This window comes from Protopterus annectens, chromosome 2.part1 (assembly GCF_019279795.1).
Source record: "Protopterus annectens isolate FY-2018-M chromosome 2.part1, PAN1.0, whole genome shotgun sequence".
Classification (NCBI taxonomy): Eukaryota; Metazoa; Chordata; order Ceratodontiformes; family Protopteridae; genus Protopterus; species Protopterus annectens.
The window spans coordinates 1,248,721,716-1,248,746,361 of record NC_056729.1 but is presented as its reverse complement, the minus strand read 5'-3'; the positions used below and the strand labels follow the sequence as shown (position 1 = coordinate 1,248,746,361).

At 38.8% G+C, this 24,646-nt stretch overlaps 1 protein-coding gene across 4 annotated transcripts in view; it reads left to right on the top strand.

Annotated features, from left to right (window-relative positions):
* SEMA5B (semaphorin 5B) overlaps window positions 1-24,646 on the top strand; it is a 3,270,261-nt gene that overhangs the window by 844,583 nt on the left and 2,401,032 nt on the right. The window lies entirely within an intron of this gene.

Genomic DNA, 24,646 nt, shown 5'->3' with positions numbered 1-24,646 from the left:
TATGTGAAATTGTCAGTGCCTGAAAAAGTGTTTTGCAAAAGCGTATGTATTTGTACGCTTATATTTTGTCAGTTGCAAGGTGTACAAACACAGAGTACCATGCTCATGTATATCCATAGACCAATGTGACTATAAGCAGCTCTTGTTTGCAAGGTTGAATCTGCCCTCTGGAAGGCTAAAGCCGTTAATGTTTTTCCTTTAGCGAGCCCTCATGATGGAGGTGACCACATGTTAACTTTATTGATAGTGGTGAAAATCTAATATTCATTAGCTTTCATCCTGTGTTTGAATTTCTCATATTTTGGGATCAATGACTAAAAATTAAAACTAGATAACTGACCAGTGACTTAAACATTTATTTAACATTTACCCATATCAGCAAAATCATTGTGACAGCCCAATACCTATATTGTTGGAGAGTCAGATTTTCCTTTATGTGCACTCAAACAACCTTCTAGACATTGCTTCTGTATCTGTCCAAGGGCAACTTCTCCTGGCAACCTAGAGTCCACTTGTTCTAGTTTATATAATTTAGTGACAGCTTGTCCTTGCACTGACTCAACTGGTCTGCCAGCAGTGGCTGCAGGGGTTTATCATATTGTTTTGTGAGACTTCAGATATGATGGATCCATGATACTTTGCAGGTCACATAGGGTCAAATGTCAAGACTGGGTCTTCCTTTGAAGTTTGCTTATAACTCAAAGTAGATTGCTGCATTTTTTAATGTGGTGCCTCTACCTTCCTCATTTATTGACTGTAAAGAGTAGAATATCTCACTTCTGTGCCCATCAACTTGTGAGTGCCTCAGGGTTTTGTACTGCTCTTATCCCTATCATCTTTTGTTTCTTTGTTGTTGGTGATGGCAGTCTGATGACAGTGCATCACTTCTCTTTTATGCAGCTGACACATTTTATTATTAAATTATGTAACCTGGAACAACAAAACTAAATGCTCTCTCCTATGGTACCCCAAGTTCCTTATAGAGGTATGGCCCCTTTGCAGTTCCTGTACTCCTGTAAAACCTAGAATGTATTTTTATTATTCAACAACAGACTACTGCTTCCATATCTGCTTTTCAGTGCCACAGTATATTCCACAGTCAGCTGATCCTCGTCTTCTAAGTGGCTTGCCTTTCTTAAAAACATGTCACTATCAGAAGGTGTTGAGTGAATGGAGATAAACAGAGCAATGCCATTCTGTAGTGTTCCTCAGGCTGATAGCCTGGAGTAGAAAAATATCTCAAGCACATATAAAAAATAACCCAGACTAACATTGTTTCAGTAGTAGTTAGATATTTTTAGGACTTGGACTTAATCTTACTCTGTATTTAGATACTTCTTAGACTTTGACTTAATTTTACTCAGTATAAACATAATTGTACTGTTATTTTTTAACATCAGTTTTGCAGTATATAAAGTTACAGAATAAAAAAATGATATTCATACTGAATTCTGTTTTAGTGAATAATCTCTGGCCTACTGCACAAACTGCAATGCCAAATTATGTACATACCCATGCTGTCCCTCTGTCTTCTCTAGCGATGAAGGTTTCCCAAAGATAAGTTGATTTTTTTATACTGTTCTTCAACTCTCACTCTTGTTCGACCAAACCAAACATGATGATTTATGTAAACAGTCTTGGCAATTGTTTGTACCTTTAAAAAAATCCATTCTCATGGTTGCTAACCAGCTCAGACCCCTCCTGGAAATCATAACAGAGTGATTAATGATAAAAAGAACAACATTTTTGGCACTGCACAATATTTTCAGAAAGTAATAAGTGATTTTAGAACTACTAATATGTACTTACTGAAAGATACTGAACTTTTAATGCAGTATGGAGGTTTGGGGTCTCCAACAGAAAATATATATATTTTTTTCCGTTTTATTAATAATTTTATCTTTATGATGCTTAGATTTCCAGATACCTTTTTCCAGTGTTCTCTGGCCAATACAGAAGTGCAATTCAGAAGAACAAATGACAGCATTTTATACATGATTTCTCAGTTGACTAGATGCATAGCAGCAGTCTCATACTTTTGAAGTAGAAAAGCAGTGGGAGTGATGGGGAAACAGAAGATATCATTTGTGAAATCACACACACACACACACACACACACACACACACACACACACACACACACAAAGTATGATCCTTCAATTTGTTGCTGAAGTGAACGTTTAGTACTGAGAGATGTACAGTGCACACCAATGAACAAGGATTGAGCAATTAGAAGAAATCAAAAGTTTGTAACTGATATCCATAGTAAATTATACTCAGTTATGTTATTCATCAAAAGAATGGTCTTTAAGTTTAAAGTAACACATGCTGACCATTCTGTGAACTTCCTAGATGAAGTTTAGAAAAATGATAGCACATGTTTGACATTTTGTCCAGTAGTTGCGCATGGTGACAGGCAGTGTTCCATATTTCGGATATGGAAGGTTGAGAGCTATGTAGTAATGAGAAAAAAGGGAGACTTTAGATATGTAAAAGAAGAGGCAACTCTGCAAAATGAGATATTTCCTAGGAACTTTCTCATCAGAAACCAAATAGCTAAAAAAGTAGCTGCATCAGTTAATATCATTATTGTAGGCATGGACCATATGCAAACCTCACACACACACATGCACAAACATATAATGTATACTATATCAAGTATAACAGAAAATAGCATGATTAATGGCTGCACATCTAGCATAGAGCCCCATACCTCTCAACTGTCTAGATGTCTGTAGAATGTCCAGATTTTTGCTTCATGTTTTGGTCTGCTCCTCATAAAAGTTTTGATTTTCTGCCAAATCATTGAGGACTGAAGTCAGAAAATAATGGCATAGATTTGATTTCCAGAATTCATATCTTTCAAAAAATCCACACTAATGCAACACCTATTGTTCTATCAACTTTCTAAGTTTATAACAGCAATATTTTAAAAAAAAGTCCCTATTTGGGGCTCTTTGTCCCCCCATTATTTATGACTTTGTCCAGATTTTTTACTCTAAGAGGTTGAGAGGTATGCATACAGGTAACACAAGCACACACTTGATAAAATTAGCTCTCACCCAGAAGTTGGCTATGTGATCTCTGTTTTGTGGTAAGAGGTGGAAGACATAGCTTATTTATAGACCATCAACTACTATTCACTGAACACTGTAGGAAGAAAATAACTTGAGTTTTTGTCTTTGCCATCATATTAGACACATGCTGAATCATGTATTCAGTTCTGTGGTACTTACATGACAGCGCAGTCCTGGTGTGGAAGACAGCTGATGTTCAACTGAATGCAGCTGTGTACTTTCTCCACAGAAGGAGCAGGCAAGTGGTTAGTTAGTGGATATCATGTCTGCTTACAAAGCTAATGTAAGACAAGCTTGCATAATGAACAAGTGGAAGATGGTGTTATGTAATATATGTCAAGTGCATTATGTAAGGAGCTTGACGTGTCAGAGGTCACTGGCTGGGTTAAGTTACTGAGAAGCAGCAGTTACATGCCTTGAGTTATCTGTGTGTGCATATAAATATATGAATCTAGGACTATTGAACAAAATCCAAAATAACCGAATGCACTTTAACGAAAGCGCTTTCACCGAAAAAGCGTTTTCATTAAAGTGCGTTCGAAGAAAAACATCTTCTTTTATGCAGGGGGGCAAGCTAACCGCAACATAATGTGACGGGCACAACCAACATACATAACCAAAAGTGCTGCTTCGGTGAACAGCACTTTCGGTTATGTATGCTCGGTGATTTCTGATTCGGCAGAAAATGTCGTTGGTGATCTGTACAGATCTCATATATATATATATATATATATATATATATATATATATATATATATATATATATATATATATATATATATATATCTATCTATATATATATATATATATATATATATATATATATATATAGATACATATATAGATATGTATAGATATGTGTGTGTGTATGTATGTATATATATATATATATATATATATAGATATATATATATATATATATATATATACACATACATATACATGTATGTATGTATGCATCGGTAATTGAAATGGAGAAGGGAGGTGTACTCCGATTGATTCATAGTCTGCACAGATAACATTAGACATGTAATTCTCCTCAGTAGTCTCCATTTCTGCTTTTCTAGAGTTAAAATCGAATTATCTGTTACCTAAACGCAGAAGGAGATATTTCAGAAAAATTAACTTGACACTTGGTAGAATGACATATGCTGTTTCTGAGTGACTCTCAGTTATGCTTTAGCATGTCCATGAAGTAAGCTAGTTTACATGATGGAATGTACATGATGCACATGGCTAAATGGGTAAATGTGACATTCATTTTCAGTGCCTTTTTAACTTTTTGTAAAATGAGTTGATTTTCAACAAGAATCCATCAATGCAATATGCTGCAGTAGGTAAGTTTTTGGCTAGATAAGGTGGCATACCTGGCTATCACTGACTGTTGCTGTATTAGTTGTGCCTGAAAAGCAATGTGCTTCACTGAACTCTAACTTCTTTTCTCTGTTTGCATAACTTATAAACTGCAGCCAGCTTGTCGCAATGTGTAGAACAGAAATTCAGAGCACTGCCATCTAAAGAGTGTTCAAAGATAAGTCTTTGAGACTTGCTTGAAAGTAGTATATGTCTACGTTCACTGCTTAGCCTTTGTAAATAAGGCTGGCAGCTGATTGAGAAAGTGGGACATTACATCATCGCAATACAGTTCAGCTAACCTCAGCCTGTAAGGCAACATGCTGTGGAACTGAATTGTTCTTTTCTTAAAAGAGCATGACTCCCTGGGAGGGTGTATATGTATGAGAACTCACAATTGTATTATATCTCTCCTGTGGATTCTGCACATGATGTTCCCTTATACTTTGGTACAAACAAATCTTTAGTCAGATACAAATGGTTTCTGGTATTTCCAGTTGTTTTTTATTGTGAAGTGAAATCATTATTTGACTGTTTTATAACTAGGATTTTTGTTCTCACCCTCTTTGGCACTGAAGGCTTCATAAAAAGGGATACTGCACCTTTAACTGTTTAAAATTCTGTTTTCATTGGTTAGTATGGAGTTGCATCATTAGTGTTGGCAAATTACTGCACTCCTTTGTGGCCAGTCCATGGTACATTAGAGCCCCGTTTTCGTCTTGCAAAACTGTGCCTATTCATTTGTAAAAAGTGGGGCCCGCTGGCAGCTTCTTGGCAAGCCAGACAGAGGGCTATTCACAGAGAATGGAGAGTAGCCTAGTAAGAAAGAATAGAACACAACAAGGGAATCCTGACATGAATTGCAGGCTTTCTGTATTGAGTTAATAATATCCTTAAAATGTTATCAGAAAGTTCAGGAAACGTGATGAAAGTGTTTGACAGACCTCCTCCTTGCAGCAGTTAGCTGAGCATTCTTCTTGCTGTTAAGCAGTTTAGAAGTCTCCTGAAGTGGTATTTTGTAAAGTGTAATATTTTGCTTTGACATCAACAATATTCCATTTCTCCACAACAGACGTGCTTGTCAGTTCAATAAATTTGGTGCACGTAGGCTATTAGAAAGCAGTCGCTCGATCTTTTTGATGGATTCCTCCCCGTGAAGCATTTGGCATCTGTTTTGTTTTGCAGGCACAGGTAGAAAATTCTAAATTCTTAACAACCACCCCCCATATCCTTTTTCTGAGAGATGCGTTTCCCTACCACCATTCAGAAACAGCTTATAGATTACTGAAAGTGTTCTTTGTTTTTACTATAGTTTAAAGTAGTATAAACCCAAAGCAAGTGGTAAGAATGTTGCAGTTATGTTTTCCTTTCCTTGCAATTGATTGTGTGTATCTAAATGTTTCTGATAGTGTTTATAGAGATAGTTTATGTATTTTATGCCCTGCTAGCTACATCCTGTTGCATGGCTAACCCTTCATAGTGAGTAGGCAATATTTACTACACTGAATCTTGATATTTCTGGTGACAGCAGGCTAAATGATAAAGCTACTGAGGAACAGGACAAGAACTTCAGAAAAAAATGATAAGCTGACATCTTCAGCTACTATGGGTTTTAACAGTTGCAAGAAAGCAGAAAAAACCCTAGGAACTTGGTGTGTAAGTGCAGTTGGGAGGCATTGCAGACACAGAAGAGGTCTAGAATTTGCTGGCTAAAATTATAAAATAACATTGGCTCATCTTTTCTGTATAGTAAGATAGTGTTGGGTTTAATTGGTTAATGGATTTAGTAGAAAGAGAAGGATTTTTTTTTTTTTATTTCTTGCAGTCACACCTGAATTGGATTGAAATGCTTACTCACAAAAGCATATAAACATAATGGAGTAAATCAGCTAAGGACAGACATACTGGCTGACTGTTGCACATTGTCAAAGTGATATATGAGCAACTGGACAGACCAGTTGGTAGATAAGTCCCCTTTTCGGTGAACAGAGTGTTCGGTCTGTCCAGAGAGTGCATTTTTCATTTGATACAGTGCTAGTTATCTTCTATATTTCACCCACTGACTAGACAGACATAGTTATTTTATTTAGTTAGCTAGTTAATAATTATAATTTGTTGTTCCACATTGCTCATATTGACCATTAGAGACTTGTATACTTCTCCTGACTGGCAGCATTTTAGGACATTAGCATACTTAGAGCTGGGGACTGCAGCCATTATCCAGTGGCAATTGATATTTTTTATGCTCATAACACTAGCTACTAGTTAGAAATCAGTGTTGTGGCAGCTATGCTAGACTAATTATGAATGGTTGCTTCTGCACACCCATGATTCTAGCTACTGTGCTTGCACACTTGCTTTCATGGCTTGTGCTTCCCAGTGTACATAATACACTTGTTACAATCGCACTAGATGAGGTTTGAACCTATACGAATGGTGTGGTGTGAGCAAAAATGAACTTCCGAATGGTTTAATTTATATTTAGAACTGACTTGACAAAAATAAATTCACTGTAAACAATGTACAGAAGTTCAGCTATGCTATTCAACCCAAACCTAACACTCCTGCAGTCACAATATATTATTGTCATTGATCCTGCAGGTAACCGTCTTCCTTGTGTCAAAGAACAAAAGTATTTGGGTCACCTGTTTGGTCAAAACCTCAACTTTCACAAATACACTAAGACCCAAGATTATTGTAAATCTGAAATCTGATAACTCGTGAATCAAAGCGTTCCACATCAATAAATGCATTGCTTCTCAAACTAGAATATGGCCTGCCCATCATAGCCCTTTGCTCTTCATACAATACTATTCAGCTTTGAACTGCAGAAAACCAAATAATTAGATATCTTCATCTTTCCAACAAAGTTGAACACAATTGTGCTACTCTAAATAAAGAAAACATTCTTATTGTCACTACCTGGGCTACTGTACTCCTTAACACACTTACCTTCAAACTGCTCTATTTAAAATACTGTCTACCTATTCTCAATAAATTGACTGTAAAATGCCTTTCTTCTCCCTCCATAACTCAGACTGTATTCAACTGAAAAGCCCCCCCCCCCCTTACCCTTGCCACATGTGAAAGATCCTTCTCAAAAATAGTCTCTACCTGCTGGAACTCTTTTCCTCACGACATGAGGCAAATCATTAATATTACATCATTCAAGAAGTCTGCACTGGATTGTATCCAGGAGGAAAAGATGAAAGGGCAGTGCAGCAAACCACTTGGGATCCAAAGTCTACTACTCAGGGAGGAGAGACTAGACATGATGTGCGAACCGTAGTATGGAAGAGGCCTCAGAAGACAGTGATGGATATCATCAGAATTAGTGGCAGACTCATGGCAATCGGACTCCATTATAAGGTTAGGGCACTGTTCATAATCTCAGCCTATGCCCCAGCAAGGTTGTGATGGTAAGGAACAGAATACATTCAGATCGCAGTTACATGACCTACAATGGGACCACATAGGTGGGGCAGCAGGAATAAAGAAGGAAAGGCCATTCTAGACTTGATGGTGGCTAACACATGGTTCAGCAAGAGAGACTGTCAGAAGATCACATGCAGGAGTGGCCAATATGCAACTCAAGCAGAATTCCTGCTAGTAAGGAAAGGGCACTGAGGTAGAATCACTGATTGCAAAGTCATCCCCAGTGAAACAGTCAGCTCACAGCATAAATCACTGGTTACCATAATCAGCTGCAAATAGTGATCAGAGAAGACTCTAAGGTCAACCGAGACCTGGTAGCTGACTGGAGAGAAAGCACTAGATTTCAAGGAAATACTCACAGCTCTAGCACCTGACGAAGAAGAGGAAAATGGTGGAGTTGGAGTAATGGCAATGCCTCAGAAACAACATATGTGAGAATTCTAGAACGGATATGTGGCCGAACTAGGTATTGAAATAAGGTGCATATGGAAAGCTGGTGGTGGAATGCAGAAGTCCAGCTCATCAAAAGAAAGAACAACTGCAGGAAAAAGTGGTACATATCAGGCAAGGAAAAAATACTGGTTGGTTAACAGAGATGCTAAGACAGGAGTTGCAATAGCAAAGAACAAGGTATCAGGGGCACTCTACCACCTTCTGGAAAGTGACTCTGTAGATGACACAAAGGAACTCTGTCAAGTTGCAAGTCAAAGATAAAAAAAGATAGACATCCTTCATAAGGAATTCCAGCAACAACCTGGTCACTATTCCACAGGAAATTGAAGGCAGATAGAAGGAGCACTTCCAACAGCTTCTGAATGAAGGAAACCCCGCAGAAGCTGTACTGCCCCAGGCACAGCCTACAGTGAAAGAAGAGGAGGAACCCACCATAGAAGAAATAAGAATAGCACAAAGGAAAATTAAGTAAAGGAAAGCAGAAGGCTCAGTTGAAGTCATAGCAGATATGATAAAGATGTTGGATGAGAGATGGGAGAAATGGTTCCTGGGGGTACTCATAGCAGTATGGAGATAGTCTTATCTAAGATCACTGGAGAATAAGCATACAAGTGCCAGTGTTCAGAAACAAAGGGGACATTCATAGCTGTAGTCAGTATAGAGATCTCAAACCCCTGTCCCACTGCTTGAAAGTTCTGGAGAGGGTGATTGATAAATGTATATGCAGAGTAGTAGAAAGTAAGATGGGTGATGAGCAGTTCAGGTTCCTATCAAGATGCTGTACACCTGACCTTATATTTACAGTAAAACATATAGTTGAGACATGCCTAGAGATGCGAGAGAGTCCAACTGGGCCTTCCTAGACTTAGAGAAAGCATATGGCAAGGTCCCAAGAAAGTTCATTTGGAAAGATCTGTGGTGGTGCGAATTCCTAGAAACATTGGTACTCTGTGTACAAGGACCCGATGACAAAAGTCCAAGCAGTATTCAAGCTCATAGTTGTTTCCCAGACTAATGACCACAAGGGCCTTTTTAAGCCCAGCCATGCATCCCACATTTCTTACAAGTTCTGGTACCCTTGATAAGTGTATGCAGGGGCTTGAGAAATGGAACATTTACAACCAGGGGCCGAGGAGATGAACCATTTACAGGCTGCCTGTGTCCATTAGGGACACAGGTGCCAAACCATGGATAAATTTCCTGTTACCCATCCAGTTGTCCAAGTTGCAGCTGAATTGGGTTAGGGAGGAACTCTACTTTCCATGGACATGGAGCCTGTTCCCGAGATGGGGGTAGTCTCTGGGATACATATCTATCTCTCCAGTAGGTCCTACAGGCAAGGTTTAAGTCTTTAGAATGAGTAATTGTGGTGCTGTTTGTTTTGTGGATATGCATGAGGTCCATCAGAGTGGGGATCTAATAATGCCCTGTATATCAGGCATAGATCTCCCCTCAACAGCCTTTAGAAAACAGAATACAGAGATAGGGTCTTGAGGCAGTCCGCATAGGGCATTTTAATTACTCCCTGTATTCTTTTAGTGAGGAACCTCCGTGGATATGCCAATTGTTGGATATGCCTAGCTAGGTACATACCAAAGGGGGCACTGTACTCAATGATAGGTGTGGTGAATATAGTGGAACGGTGACTTCCTTGGACTTGGATGCCCTACCTTTACTTATATGTTCCACAACATATAATGATTTCCTCACTACTGTAGATACGTGATGGTCAAAGGCTAGATTACTGTCTATGTGTATCCCTGAGTCCCTGACTACTGAGTTAGCTCAAAGGGGTGTGTTGTCAATATGATAGTTACTGGGGGTAGATGACTTCCTGATAAGATACTGTTATGCATTTCTTGGCATTTAGTTTTATTCCATGGCTCTGACACCAGTTGTTTGTCTGTGTCAGTGTGGGATTCAATGACAACTCTTAATTTGCAATCATCTGCAAATTTAGTCAGCCAGAGGCCATTGACATTGGCTTTGACTTCAGAGAAGTAAATGTCAAAAAGAAATGGTCCAAGGACCAATCCCTGAGGAACTCCACTTTTGACTGGGGCCTGTCTGTGAGCCAGTTGGCTATTCACTGGGTGACATAAGGGTTTGTACCTAACCTCTTGAGTTTGTCAACAATGCCCAAGTGGGAATTATGTCAAATGCATTGGCCAGGTCAAGGAAGGCAGTGTGAACCATTTTGCCCTCACCCATTGCTTTGGTGATCTTCTCAAAGAAGTCCACCAGGTTGAGTAGGCATGACCTGCTTTTGATGAAATCAAACTGGGCTGGGTCCAGTGTTTGATGTTTACTATATCATCAGTGATTATTTCCATGATAATTCTTTCCATGGCTTTGCATATAAGACTAGTGAGACTTATGGGTTTGTAGTTTCCTTGGTCTGTAGATGGCCCACCTTTGTGCAGAGGGATGACTGTTGCTGTTCTCCATTCATGAGGCACAAAGCCTGTTTAGAGGCTACATTTAAATAGCAATTTCAGAGGGCCTGATAGGTCATGTTTCATGCTATTTGGAAGGCATCTTGGGATATTGTCTGGGCCCATTGATGCAGTGTTCTTGGCCTTAGAGAGAGCATTAAGGACCTGTTACCTTGTGATAGCAGGGGGTTATATTTGATGGCATTTACTGCGGGAACGTTGATGGGGAGAGAGGGGTAAAATTGCAGCTGAATTTGTCGACAAGTAAGTTTGCTATATCTTCTGGCTCAGTATAGGTGGCTCCATTTACAACAAGCACTGCACACAATTGTGTACTGCCTTTGAGGTTGTGCACATAGCTAAAGAATGCCTTGTGGTTTTCCTTGGCCTGGGAGACCAAATTTAGCTCATATTTGGCTTTGTTAGGCTTTATCTGTCCTCTGAGTTGTTTATTTAGTTTGACTAGAGTGCTTTTGTCCTTATCATCATAGAGGGGTTCCCAGTGAGAGTTCAGCTGTGAGCCCACTGCTGTTCATACTGGTGATCAACTACATTAGCAAACAGAACAGAGGCAACAAAGTTGCTATATGCAGATGATGTGGCATTACAGGCAAACTCTGCGCAAGAACTTCTGCAAAAGGATAGGGGAATGGAGTACAAAATGAAGGCACATGGAATTAAATGGAGTGCAGATAAGACTGTTGCAATGGCAGCAAATGGAGGAAATTAGAAGATGCTGAAAACTGAGATAGAAGGGAAAATAGTGGAACAGTTTAACAGCTTCAAGTAACTGGGAGAGGTGGTTGAGGAGAAGGGAAGTCTGAATGAGGAGGTCAAAGTTAGAATCAGAGGGGCTTCAGCCAGCCGGCACAGTGTGTCAGGTGTAGTATATGACAGAAGAATATCACTTAAGCTGAAAAGTGAGGTGTACAAAGCAGTGGTGTGACCAGTACTACTGTATGGTGCAGAAACCTGGGCAGAAAAGGCAAAGCAGTTGAAGCTAGAGGTGATGGAGATGAAGTGCCTGAGATGGTGTGGTAAGATGCACACTGTGTAACAGATGAAGAAATGAGGGCATCAGAGTAGAAGCCAAAGCAGCTTTAAATGCAAAGAAAGTCAGAGAGAACATATTAAGTTGGTTTGGGCATATGTGCAGAAAAACAGAGGACAGTCTGGTGCAGAAGATTTAGGACAGACAGGAAGAAGGCAAAAGGAAATGTGGGTGCCCAGCACAGAGGTTAATGGATTATGTGAGAGAAGACTTGTGATAGTCAGTCATCAGTGTTGAAGTAGGTTGGAGAGTGGCACTGAATTGAGAGAGATGGCGACATTTGACATGACACACAGAAAACAGGAAAAAAGGGCTGATGATGAAAGAAGATTCTACATTTACATTCAGTTAAGGAAAACAGATGTAACTGTTTCAGGGACACAGCCTAGTGGATCCTCTTATTTCAGTTAGCACAACTCTGTTTTTATTGCTCCTAGATTTTCTAACGTAAAACTCTTGTTTTCATTTTTTTACCCTTTTTCCCCATTCCCTGCCAGCTTAGATTTTTTCTGTATGCTTACTATGTTATTTTATTTTACTACATTCGTATTCATGGTTTTCACAAAAGCTTAAATGCATCTACTGCACTAGTAGTGTGTTATAGATAGATTGATAAATACAAGTTACATGCATGCTACTGTATTATACTGGTGATTTTTTTCCTTGTATGATAGTAATCTCTACATTTGAGCTATGGATTTTACACATTTCTGCATTTGCAGCAGTGTATCTTCATGAGGTGCTGTGTTCTGTACATTTGAACTATTTGTCTTGTGTCTGAATTTTATTTTTATATCTAGTCTAGAACATTTCTGAAAATGTTCCTTTGGCAAATTCACTTACCCAGTTTACAAACTAACTATTTTTTTTTTCTGTGGTAAGCTAATTTTATACTTCCCTTTTCCAGAAGGCATAATGGCTGTAGGCAGTGGAGTCCTTCTACTTCATAGGTAGGTACTAGGCTATCTGCCGGAAGGGATTTATAAGCCTAGCCGGAATGTGTTGGCTTTCACCACCCCCTTAGATTAGTTCCCTGTACCTCTGTCCAGCAGAGCCATTGAAGTGATCCCTGGGGTAAACTTTCTGTTTCCCATTCACTCGTCAAGGTTTCTCTTGAAGAGGGTTAGCAAGGAGCTCTGTCTAATGTATATTGGAATCTTGTTCCAGAGCATGGGAAGTCTCTGGGACAGGAATCTATCCCTCCAGCACGTCCTATTTATTGTTGTGGTGAGGTTTAGATCCCTGGAGCATGTGGCTCGAGGGGATATGGTTTTCTTTAGGTGGAGCATGCCCATCAATTCTGGATTGGACATGGCCTTGTATGTCAGGCAGAGATCACCTCTGAGTAGGCGGTATGCAACTGAGTACAGCTGGAGTTTCTTCAGTCGAGCTGCATAGGGCATCTGCTTGAGGCCAGTGATCCTCTTGGTGAGGTACTTTTCTGGTCTTTCCAGTTGCAGGTGTCTTGTAAGGTACATCCCAAATGGGGCATTGTACTCTATGATGGGTCTGATGAGTGATGCGTAGAGGGGCCCAATGACCTCTTTCGATCTGGATGCAAACCCTTTTGTGATTAGGTGGGCCACATAGAAGGATTTTCTAACCACTTTGGCAATGTGATTATCAAAGGAGAGGTTACTATCTACTTGGGTCCCCAGATCCCTTATTACGTCTAATGTATTTAGGGGGCTACCGCCTATGTGATAGCTTGTGGGTACTTTGTTTTTTCCAAAGGGGATGACTATGCACTTTTTGGCATTTAGCTTGAGGCCATGGTTTTGACACCAGGTATCTGTCTCAGTGATATCCTTTTGGAGGATGTCTGTGTCAGCCGGAGAGTCAATTATAGCTCCTAGTTTGCAGTCGTCTGCAAACATGGTCACCCATAGTCGTCCTGTGCTTGCCTGTACCTCTGAGAAGTATATGCCGAACAGGAGGGTTCCTAGGACTGAGCCCTGGGGAATGCCAGTTGTAACTGATTTAGAGTCAGACCTAGCTCCTGCAACTCTTACCATGTGGGTTCTGTCCGTGAGCCAGTTGGCAACCTATCTCGTGACGTAGGAGTTTATGTTCAGGCTGGTGAGCTTGTCTATAATACCTGAGTGGGGAATGGTGTCGAAGGCATTTGTGAGGTCTAGGTAGGCTGTGTGGACCACCTTTCCTTCATCTATAGCCTTGGTAACTGTCTCAAAAAAGTCCACCAGGTTTAGGAGGCATGATTTGCCCTTAACAAAGCCGAACCGGGTAGGGTCCAGTGTATGGAGGTTCCCAATGTCTCTGTTAATGAGATCCATAATGATGAGCTCCATAGCTTTGCAGGCCAAGCTAGTCAGGCTTATAGGGCGATAGTTCTCGGGGTTCATTGTGGCTCCACCTTTGTGGAGCAGAATAACCATTGCTGTGTGGCCACTCTGTGGGTACATAGCCTGTGGAGAGGCTGAGTTTAAACAGTGTGTTTAGGTGAGGGGTTAGTTCAACTTTGAGCTCGTGTAGGATGCAGCCTGGGACACCATCTGGTCCCATTGATGCTGTGTTTTTGGCTTTGGAGAGGGCTGTTTTAACCTGAGTGTCTGTGATTTCAGGGGCACTATATTCTTCTGGTATAGTTATGGGCCCTTTTGGGAGTGAGAGAGGGGTGAAGTTTGCACTGAACCTGTCTGCCAGGATGTTGGCTATATCAGTCGGTTCAGTGCATTTTGTGCCATTCTGCACCAACTCTGAGCAGATCTGAGAATTGCCACTTAGATTCTTGACATAGCTAAAGAATGCCTTGTGGATATCTTTGGAGTCCATGGCAATTTTTCTTTGGAAGCTAGCCTTGGATGATTTTATGAGGGAATGTAGTTTCTTGCTGATACTGATCAGGGATGTCTTCCCTTCTTGGGATTTTACTCTTTTCTGTACTAGTTTCCTCCTCCTATTGTATAGCTTGTTTATGGCAAGGGTCCATCAGACTGGTTTCCTTTTCTTGGAGGAGTGAGTCTTGGTTTTGTTTGGGATAGCATGATCCATGCATTCTTGTAGGTGCCCGTAGAGTGCATTAGTTAGTAAAGGATTTTGCAGCTTGGACAGCATTATCCTTTAGCATGGGGGCTTTGAAACTTTCCACCTCAGCCTTAAGTAACGTGAAGTTTGCTTTTGAAAAGTTTTTCACGGTGGTTTCTTTGACCGGGGGTGGTGGCGGAATGTGGATATCCAGAGTGATTAGTTTATGGTCAGATCTAATCAATGAGGGGTTGACGTCCGGTGTGGAACACCAGTCGCCCATGTTGGTGATGACCAGGTCCAATATGCCACTAACCTCTGGTGGGGGTGTTTACCAGTTGATCCAGGGTGTTTGAGTTTATAAATTCTAGGAAATGTTGGGCAAGGGAGTCTGTACTTGAGTAATTCTCCCAGTTAATGTTTGGGTAAATGAAATCACCAAATATCAGGGTGTTTGGTAGGACCTTTGTTTCCCAGTGTTTTCAGGAATGCAGAGTGGGGGTCCTGGGATATGGTGGATGATCTGTAGCAAGCTATAATTTAAATAGTAATTTTGCCCATTGTTAGTTGCATGTGGATGATCTCTGAAGCATTGTGCTGTGCCACTAACCTGGAGGTGTGCATATCCTTGATGAATATGGATACACCCCTGCCTTTTGTATTTCAGTCCGGGTTTTATGGTCGAAATGTATGGTATGAGTTGTAGCCTGGTAGTGCTGGGGCGCTCTCTGGAGCCTTAAACCAGGTTTTTGTTACTGCACATATATCGAGTTTCTCCATACTGAGAAGTGCCTCGAGTGCCTTAAATGCGTGCATTTTGAGGTTTAGACTTCTGGCATTGAGTAGCATTACCCTCAGTTTTTTGTTACTTGTGCTATTTACGGCGGTGGGTTCATTTTTTGAGCCTTGCCTAAAAAAGGCACTATGGGGGTGGCAAGAGCCTTAGCCAGTATTTGAAAGTCTAAGGGTGACAGGTGCAAGCCGTCTCTAGTGAAGCAGCGTGGCTTGTCGAGCATGTCATCCCAGGCTGACAGACACTGGATCCCCTTTGAGTGACACCAGAAGCTTAGCCAATTGTTGAAACTGATAATTTTTTCTCTATACCGTATCATTCTTAGTGAGGGCAGGATGCTACTCAAGGTCAGGGTTATACTGGCCTGAGCTACGTGATCAGAGAGCTCTTCCATGTCTCTTTTCACGTAGTCCAGGAAGATATGACTCAGGTCATTCACACCAACATGGACAATGACAGAGTCATATTTGTACTTGTTCTGGAGTGACCTGAGTGCTTGTGTTATGTGGCGGATCCTGGCACCCGACAGGCAGCTAACAGTAACCTTCTCCTTGTTCAGCCTAGTGAGTGGGATGTCAGTGTGCCTGACTATAGAGTCACCTATTACTAGTGTGTTGGGTATGTTATTTTGCCTTAAGGGCTGGGATTCAATTAGAATATGGTCTCCCTGTCATTATGAAAGCCTTCAATAACAACTTTAATGGTTCAGCAAACTGTCGCAATCTTAGTCTATAAACTAATCAACCTAACTTATTACTTTTCCTGACCTGTGGACTGTTAGGAAGATCCACACCCTGTAGCCTTATTTATCACCTTCATTCTACCCCCAGCCTCCAAATTCAACTCAAGCTTTACTCTACAGATCATTCCTCTTCTCTAGTTTTTAGACATTCTGATACAATCTCAGTGCACATCCAATGCAGTGAGGAGTTAACTAACATCTTCACTTTCACCTTACAAATGTCAGATTCTGTTCTTTCTTGCATCTTTCCTCCACATTTATAGCCATCTCCTGCCCCCCATCCCTGCTGTCATTACTACAAATAGATTTTGGCAGGTCACAGTCACTACCGTGTCCCCTTCTCTTATGTCATCCAAACTACTGTTTTCTTCTGTATTTGAAGAAATGTGTACTGCATGCAGTACCATGTTTATGCTACAAAACTGGAACAAAGATGAACTTAAGTGCTTCCTTAGCATGTGACTCAATCTTAAAGCTTAGAGATGCTAACAAAACCTTTTTAAGGACAGTCAAGTGCTCTTAAGATTGGGTCTTTTGCTGCTAACTAAAATTGGACAGTGCCTGACAGCAAACAGAGACAGAAGTGAAAATAGCTTTTAAAAGCTGTTAGACCTTCACTCTGTCACATTTACTGGACCTGACGCAACCCACAATGCTAAACTTTAATGGTTTCACAGAACAGAAAGTGTGGTAGAACAAATTGTCTATCTGCTTTTAAAGTAATTAGTTACAGCACTTTGTTTCTGTCAGCTGTCCACGGCTCTCAGCTGTCCTGATTTTGCATGTTAATATCTGGTATCACTGACTGACTGCAGAGTTTCATACTATTACTTATTCAGAAAATGCATTTTGATGTAAAATGTGTTGCTCTTTGTCAGCTTTTTAAATGTATTGGAATAATATTTGAAAACTGTCCCTGATTTTGATCCTTTGTCCCCAACTGTAGAATTCTTAAGCAAAGAAGTTGAAATGTGTGGTGCATTACATTTGATGGAACTAAAACTTTCAAAGCTGGTAAAACACTTTGTACTTCTACACTTTCTCTTTTATTCCATAAATGGTGTTACATGGAGCAGGTAAAAATCCATGCACTACAAAGAATTATGATTGGGTTTTCGACCATCTTCTATGATGTTTTCTCAAGATGGGTGTTGAGATTTACCATGTGACCTTTGCTCTTGACGTAAACTTCTTAGTATCCATGTCTTAAATACATAAGCTAGTTATTATTACAGACTCGCTCATGATCCCATATATTGTACATAATGTAAATAACAACTTACTTGATAGTTGGAAAAAAAAAAAGAGTTCCAAGAGGGCTCCAAGTTTTGAGAGTACCAGCGGGTGACAGGCTTTCAAATGAGCTGATAGAAGCTTGGAAATCAGTGAATGAAAGCACTGGTTTAAAATATGTGCAGCTGCTGTTAGATGAGTATAAGAGAAACTTGGTTAATCCTAGCAATTCAGTTGTGATAGTGTATAACACATTGAAAGGACTGACCTCAGAAGAGAATTTTGAGGTTAAGTTCCAGAGAATAAATGAGAGACTGTAGAGTAAGAATAACATACAAAAGAAACACAAGCTAAAAAAGTATGGGACCAAGAAGATTATGAGAAAGGTGTCCATTTTGCTTGGCCCATTTTGAGCGTGAAACAGCAGTCATCAATAGAACAGCTAAACATATGAGAAGTAATCCGGCACAGAGTCGAGAGGTGAGAGAGCATGTGAAGTGTCCTGTGGATCATAATTGGCGTCCGCAAGGAGAGTCAGTAGATGGGATCTTGCCAAGTAAGGCAGATGGGTTTTCGGAACATCAAAGTATACCAACATGAAGGGGCTGGGATGAGAACCTGGACCCACATTGTGGCGCAAGAGAACGTTTTCAAATTTGGAAGAGAAAGGGATATGTAAATGAACAATTTCTTTATTTAACATTTGTTTACCAGGAAAGTCCAACTTGGAATGAATCAATTTTCAGTGGAGGGCCAGGGAGAAATGCTCTAGAAGCATGTCTTTGTAATGTGGGAGGACAGTAGAGCACCCGGAGAAACCCACACAAAGGCAAGGGGGACATGCAGACTCCATACAGAAGGCACCACAGACAGAAATCAAACTGGAGAACCTCTTGCTGTGAGGTGACAGCATTAACCAGTACATCACTGTGCTGTTGCAACAAAGAAACCAGCAAAGAAATTATCCTTTAAACCAGTTTTCAGGGTACAAGAAATTTTGGAAAGGAAAGAAGTGATAACACATTTGAAAGGTACTATTGCTGATTCCTTTAAAATGATTAATTTGTCTAGTAGTATTTTAACATATGCACATTTAAGACTTTTAAACAAAGGTTTGACTGTTACGCCCTCATTTAGGGCCAATTTAATTTCTTCTATTAATTCACTGAGGGACTATGTCAGGAAATTGAATTTGAATTGTTATTTTAAGAACAGTGATCATGGTATTCAAGAACTGTATAGGAAGCCAAATGTTTTTATCCCTCTTTTAAGACCTGAGTCAGAGGCTAGGAATTTTCTAAATTGTAAAAGTAATGTGAGATTTTATGATTTAACAATGAGTGAAAGAGAGACTTTATGTGAACTGAAAAATAATAAGCCATTATATATAACAAAGGCCGACAAAGTAAATGCGATAGTGGTGATGGATTACAGTTACTCTTGTGAACAGTTAACATTGGTGTTGAATGATATTAATTATTATAGAAAAGTTGAATGGGTGCAAGTAAAGAGGGCATACAATATGATTGATTCATGTATTGAAGAATGGGCTTTGGAAGGATGGATTAATGATAAGATAGCAGAATATTTTAGGATTTGGAAGCCCAAATTTGGGTAGGTTTTTTGGGCTACACAAAGTTCATAAATGTTTAGATAGGCCCACTTTTAGACCAATAGTAGCAAGTCAAGGGTTTAAGACAGAAGCAATGTCTATGCTGATACGTTTTTATAGACTGTAGTGCATAAAGTGAATCGTATGTGAAAGATTCTTTTGAATTAAAAAAAAAAAGCCTAGAAATATAAATTTGGAGGGTTCTATGATTTTGGTAACTGCTGACATAGTTTCATTATATGCTGTTATTCCAAATATGGAAGATTTGGAATTATTAAATAGGGAATCGTGTGCATCTAAGAAAATTTCAGGTAGACAAATTTAGTTTGTTTCTAGAAATTTTAGATGTAGTGTTATCTTACAATTTCTTTGTATTTGGTTATGAAATGTATCAACAGGTGAATGGTGTGGTAATGCCCCCTAGCTATGCTAATATTTTTATGGTTGCCTGGGAAAAAGGAGTATATTTATAAGTCCAAATATTTTAAGGATGTGATTTTTTACAAACATTTTATAGATTACTTTTTTTATGAGGGGGTGCTGAAAACACGCTTATAGATTTTATGAATTTAACTACTGTGACTGAATATTTAAGGTTTTTATATAAGATAAATAAGCAGGGTATTAATTATTTAGATTTAACTGTTTATAAATCTGTTGATAAATTGAAAATTAAAATGTATAAAAAGGAAGCGCAGAGCAATAGTTATTTACACTTCAATAGTATGCATAATTTGAGTCTTAAAAAGAATGTAGTAAAAAGCCAGTTCATGAGAGTTAATATATTAACGGTTGAAAATCAATTTTTTGTTCAAGAATATGATCTTGAATTAAAGATTTTATAAGAGGAGATATCTAAAAAATGTAGTAGATAGTGTCATGAATAGCGTTATACAAAAAAGGAATTAAGAAAATGACAGCAGACTGTGGTGAGTGTACAGGTACTGAGGAAGTTTGCAAAGACAAGGATTTTTCACTTGCTTTTTTTTTTTTGAAAATTCCCTGGATGAGAAAAGTATTTAAAAGATAGTGAAAAATAAGTGGAAGTGCGGGAAAATTTTGAAAGAATACTTTTATAAAAGCAATAATAAAAAGCATTAACAGCAAATGTAAACTGTATGTTTCAATGTAAAAACTGCAATTTTTGAGACCGTATTATAGTGGATAGTAAAATTTGGTTGGCAGCAAGAGAATTTGTAATAAGGCTGCAAGATAAATATAACTGCAAATTAAAATATTTTGTATATATTGTTTTATGTGGGCTGTGTCCAGCTTTTTATATTAGAAGAACCACAAGGGAATTTCATGAATGAATTTATGAACATCTAAGAGCTGTTGAAAACGCAGACATGAGTAATGTGCTAGCAAAGCATGCTTGTGAAAAACATTTGGGCAGTTTGACAAATGTAAATTTAAAATTTTCTGTGATTGATCACATTAATAATTATGTATGTAAAGGTGAAGCAGAAGATGAGCTGGATTGGAAAGAGTACTCTTGACAGATTAAATTGAACGCATGTGCTTTTCCTGGGATGAATGATAGAGAAAATTTTAAAGTTGTATTGAAGAAGAAAGGTTTAATGTATTAAATGTATTTTAATTAGTCATGTGACTTTGAGATTATATAATAGATGAATGAGTACTTACAACTTGGTCTGATGAAGTTCTGTTAAAAGAATGAATGCACTTACCAGTTTGATTTTTAACATTTTATTTTGAGTTTCTATTAAAGTTTATTTGGATTTTATTCATTGCGATCCGTTTTTTTTGTTTTTACTTGATAGTTGACTTTTATTTACCTCTCTGTTATAACAAATGTCCTTCTTAAATGTATGATTTCAATTGGTTGCTTTTAGGCCAAGGCTGAACCTAAAAATGATCTGTGGATCACTGTTCTATCATGGTCAGCAAATAAAATAAATACTTGCAAACATGGCAGTATACTTTTAATGTTGGGTATTTTTGTCCCTTACCACATCTGATAGTGCCAGTGTGCCGTGGTGGCAACTTTCATGTGCCTGCTTTTGAAAAATGATGATGTCATATCTTCCTTATCTCAGCCTCTCTCTGTGACTGTGAGTTATATCTCTGGAGTTAAGGGTTGGCAACTTGGCACTTATCACTTCATGCAGGACATCTTTCTGGACAAACCATGCTTATTCTAAAAAACCTTACTGAGGGTGCATGTATGCCAGTAGGCTGGTACCTGAGCTAATACTCAGTTACAGAAAATAAATGTGTACTTATGTAATACATTCCCTTTGATTCTTACAGCAGATAACACACAAAGGTGTGCCACCCTGCATAACATTTACACTGAATGACATATTATTCGGTAAAGAATGTATTAATATTTGGAAAGATTTTTTTTTTTTTTTTTTTTTTTTTTAACAGTTATCATGATAGTCCAGTAAAATTTATTACATCTTCTTGATGGTTTCATGACTCTGCAGTTCCCATTCCAAGTTTGTAATTTTATGATCCTAGTGTCAGGTATAGTCATCAGAGAAGAACGCCGAAGAAGCTGAAAAGTAAGTTGTATAAGACAGTGGTGCGACCAGTACTACTGTACAGTACAGAAACCTGGGCAGTAAAGGCAGAACAGTTGAAGAAGCTAGAGGTGATGGAAATGAAATACCCAAGAAGGGTGGTAGGAATGCACACTGTGGGACAGATAAAGAAATAAGGACATAAGAGCAGAAGCCAAAGTAGCTCCAATTGCAGAAAAAAATCGAAGAGAACAGATTATGGTGGTTTGGACACATGCAGAAAAGCAGAAGACAATCTGGTGAGGAAGATTTGGGACAGACGGGAAGAAGGTAACAGGAAGCAAGGACGTCCAGCAAAGAGGTGGATGGATTGTGTGAAAGAAGATATGCGACAGGCATGAATGTTGAAGAAGGCAGGAGTGTGGCACTGAATTGAGAGAGTTAGCAACAGTTAACACGATATTCCGACCCCATGTAGAAATAATAAGAGAAAGGGGGCTGACGATGATGACACATTTGGGTATTGCATTTGTGCCCCTTTGGTTTTCAAGAAGAAACAAATCCTAAGCATGTTGTTCTTTGGGTAGAATCTGTGACTGTCACTCACTGGACTCTCAGGGGCCATCCTTTATGGTGGAAGGAACTGAGGAATTAACAGAGAAAACAGCACAGTTAAAAAAAGAGAAACTGCTTAAACCCAAAGAGAATGCAAAAGGTCTGTATCTGCTTCTAAGAAGTTGTTATGCTATACAACTCTGTTAATAGCCACTTTTTTAACCAAATATTTATCAATCTGTATGATCTGCCAGTGCTTTGTATCAGCTAAATTGTTTTTATTCATTGTATAGCATGGGCAATCTGCGGATATAAAAAGCATATGTTTCACCGTACTGAAAATCTGTAGATCAAGATGTAAATAACTTCAGTTGTGGGCCTGTTAAATAATATACCATCCTTCTGAGCTATCTGCAGTTACCAGAAGGACTAATTGTCTTTGGGCTTGTCCGTGTGCCTGCATCTGATGAGGTTTAACTGAAGATTTCATCTGCTACAATAATCATAGTTATGAAGAATGAATCTTAACTTAAGGAAACAGTATTATTATTATTATGATTTTTTTTATTGCAAGAATGAGAAAACTGGAAAGAGCAAAAGTTTCCTTCATGTCTTGTGTCACAGCCTGTCTGTGTTCACATGGATCAGTTTTCACAAGTTCTTTGCAGCAGCCTGGAATGGATCCTGAAGATGCAGTCAGTAGAAGATGCTGACTTTCCTTAAGAAATCCATTAGGAGTTATAATAAAAGTAGCGGGGTTATGGTTTGCTGAGAACTGCCATCTGTAAGACTGAGTTCACAGTAAAAGTCTAATGCCAAAAAGAAGGTCAAGTCAGCTTTTAAAATGTGCCTTACAGATAAGTGTGGATCCAGTGGTGGACCATTCGCTGGTCTAATGATGAATAACGTTAAAAATAACCTTTCACCTGTATGCCATTTCTTATAAAGGTGGCTGGTGATATGGGAACTTTGGTGACAAAGTTAGTTTTCTTTACAGCTGGGAGCCACAGTAAATCTGACATGTAACTTTTTATGAACCAGCCATATTATTCATTCATTCTCCATTTACCCAATTAATTCATTTCAGAGGGGGGGGGGGGGCAAGATCCTTTTCTAGCTCTCAATAAGTGCAGGGCAGACAAACTAATCCTGGATTATGTGCTAGCCCATCACATACCTCTCATGTCAGCATTTAATAATTATCCTTCAAAGTACTGTATAGTTTTTTTTAAGCAACTTAGTAATCATATTCTTCCACCACATATATATGTTGATATGTTAATACTAAAAGACTTAAAAAAAAGTATTTCAAATTCTACATGAGATCAAGCACAAAAAGTTTGCAAGAAAATTCAAGCAACTAGTTTTAGCCCCTACCACATTTAGAGAGCTACACCATGTATACACTTTACTAATATAATCAACTCTAACATTACAGCACATGGGGAAGAAAGGAATTTCTTCTGCAGAGATTTATGATTAAGTGCATTTTCACAATCTAATATATTTATAAAATGAATTCATTTATTATGTAATTACCCCCTTTTTCCAGTTTAGGGTCAAGAGAGCTGGGGCCTATCCTGGCACTCATTGGAAGCAAGGCAGACAAATAGTCCTATGAAGGATACTAGTATGCCATTGGACGGACACACATACACACACTGGAGCAATTTGGAGCATCAGCAGTTCACCTGCAGCATGTCTTTATGATACGGAAGTAAACCAGAGCACCAGATTAAACCCACATGAATACAGGGAGGGCATGAAGACTCCATATAGAAGGCACCCCAACCAAGAACCAAGCAGTGCGACACATTCCTGACTTCATCTAGTGAACCTCTGGAAAATAAGAATGCATAGACTCCTATTCTGCAGCTTTTGTACATTTGTTTTTCATTTGCTTGCCAGAAATGTACTGTTTTGAGTATGTTGTAAGAGGTAGGTCATACAGATATCCAATGATTCTTTTGGAAAGTCTGTCTGGTATTGCTTCAGTTAAGTTCCAGGCAATAATATGAGTTCTGACTGAGATGCTGGTGTTATATAGAAAGGTTCTTGGTTTAATATTTTAAATAAAAGCTGGTACCTCATTAATACAACTTAACTTGTCATTTGTATGTCATGTTGGTGAGGTCTAAGCATTACCTTGCATAATATTTTTGAGATTAAAACTCATGGTCTGTTTGGTCACAAAGGTGAATAGTATACATTTTGGCTTGTTAATTACTGACACCTGCAGTTTTATGTACTAAATTAAAAAAAAAAAAAAAAAAAACACCTGAGGGTTAAGTCTCCCCAAGTGTTTTTATATAGAGGGCATAATTAGCCAAGTTTGATGCATGCTAGAAGCTGAACAAAGATGCTGATTCTTCATCCAAGACAAAACAGAGTCACTTTTATCAAAACTAAATTTTATTTAAACTGAGACCAGAG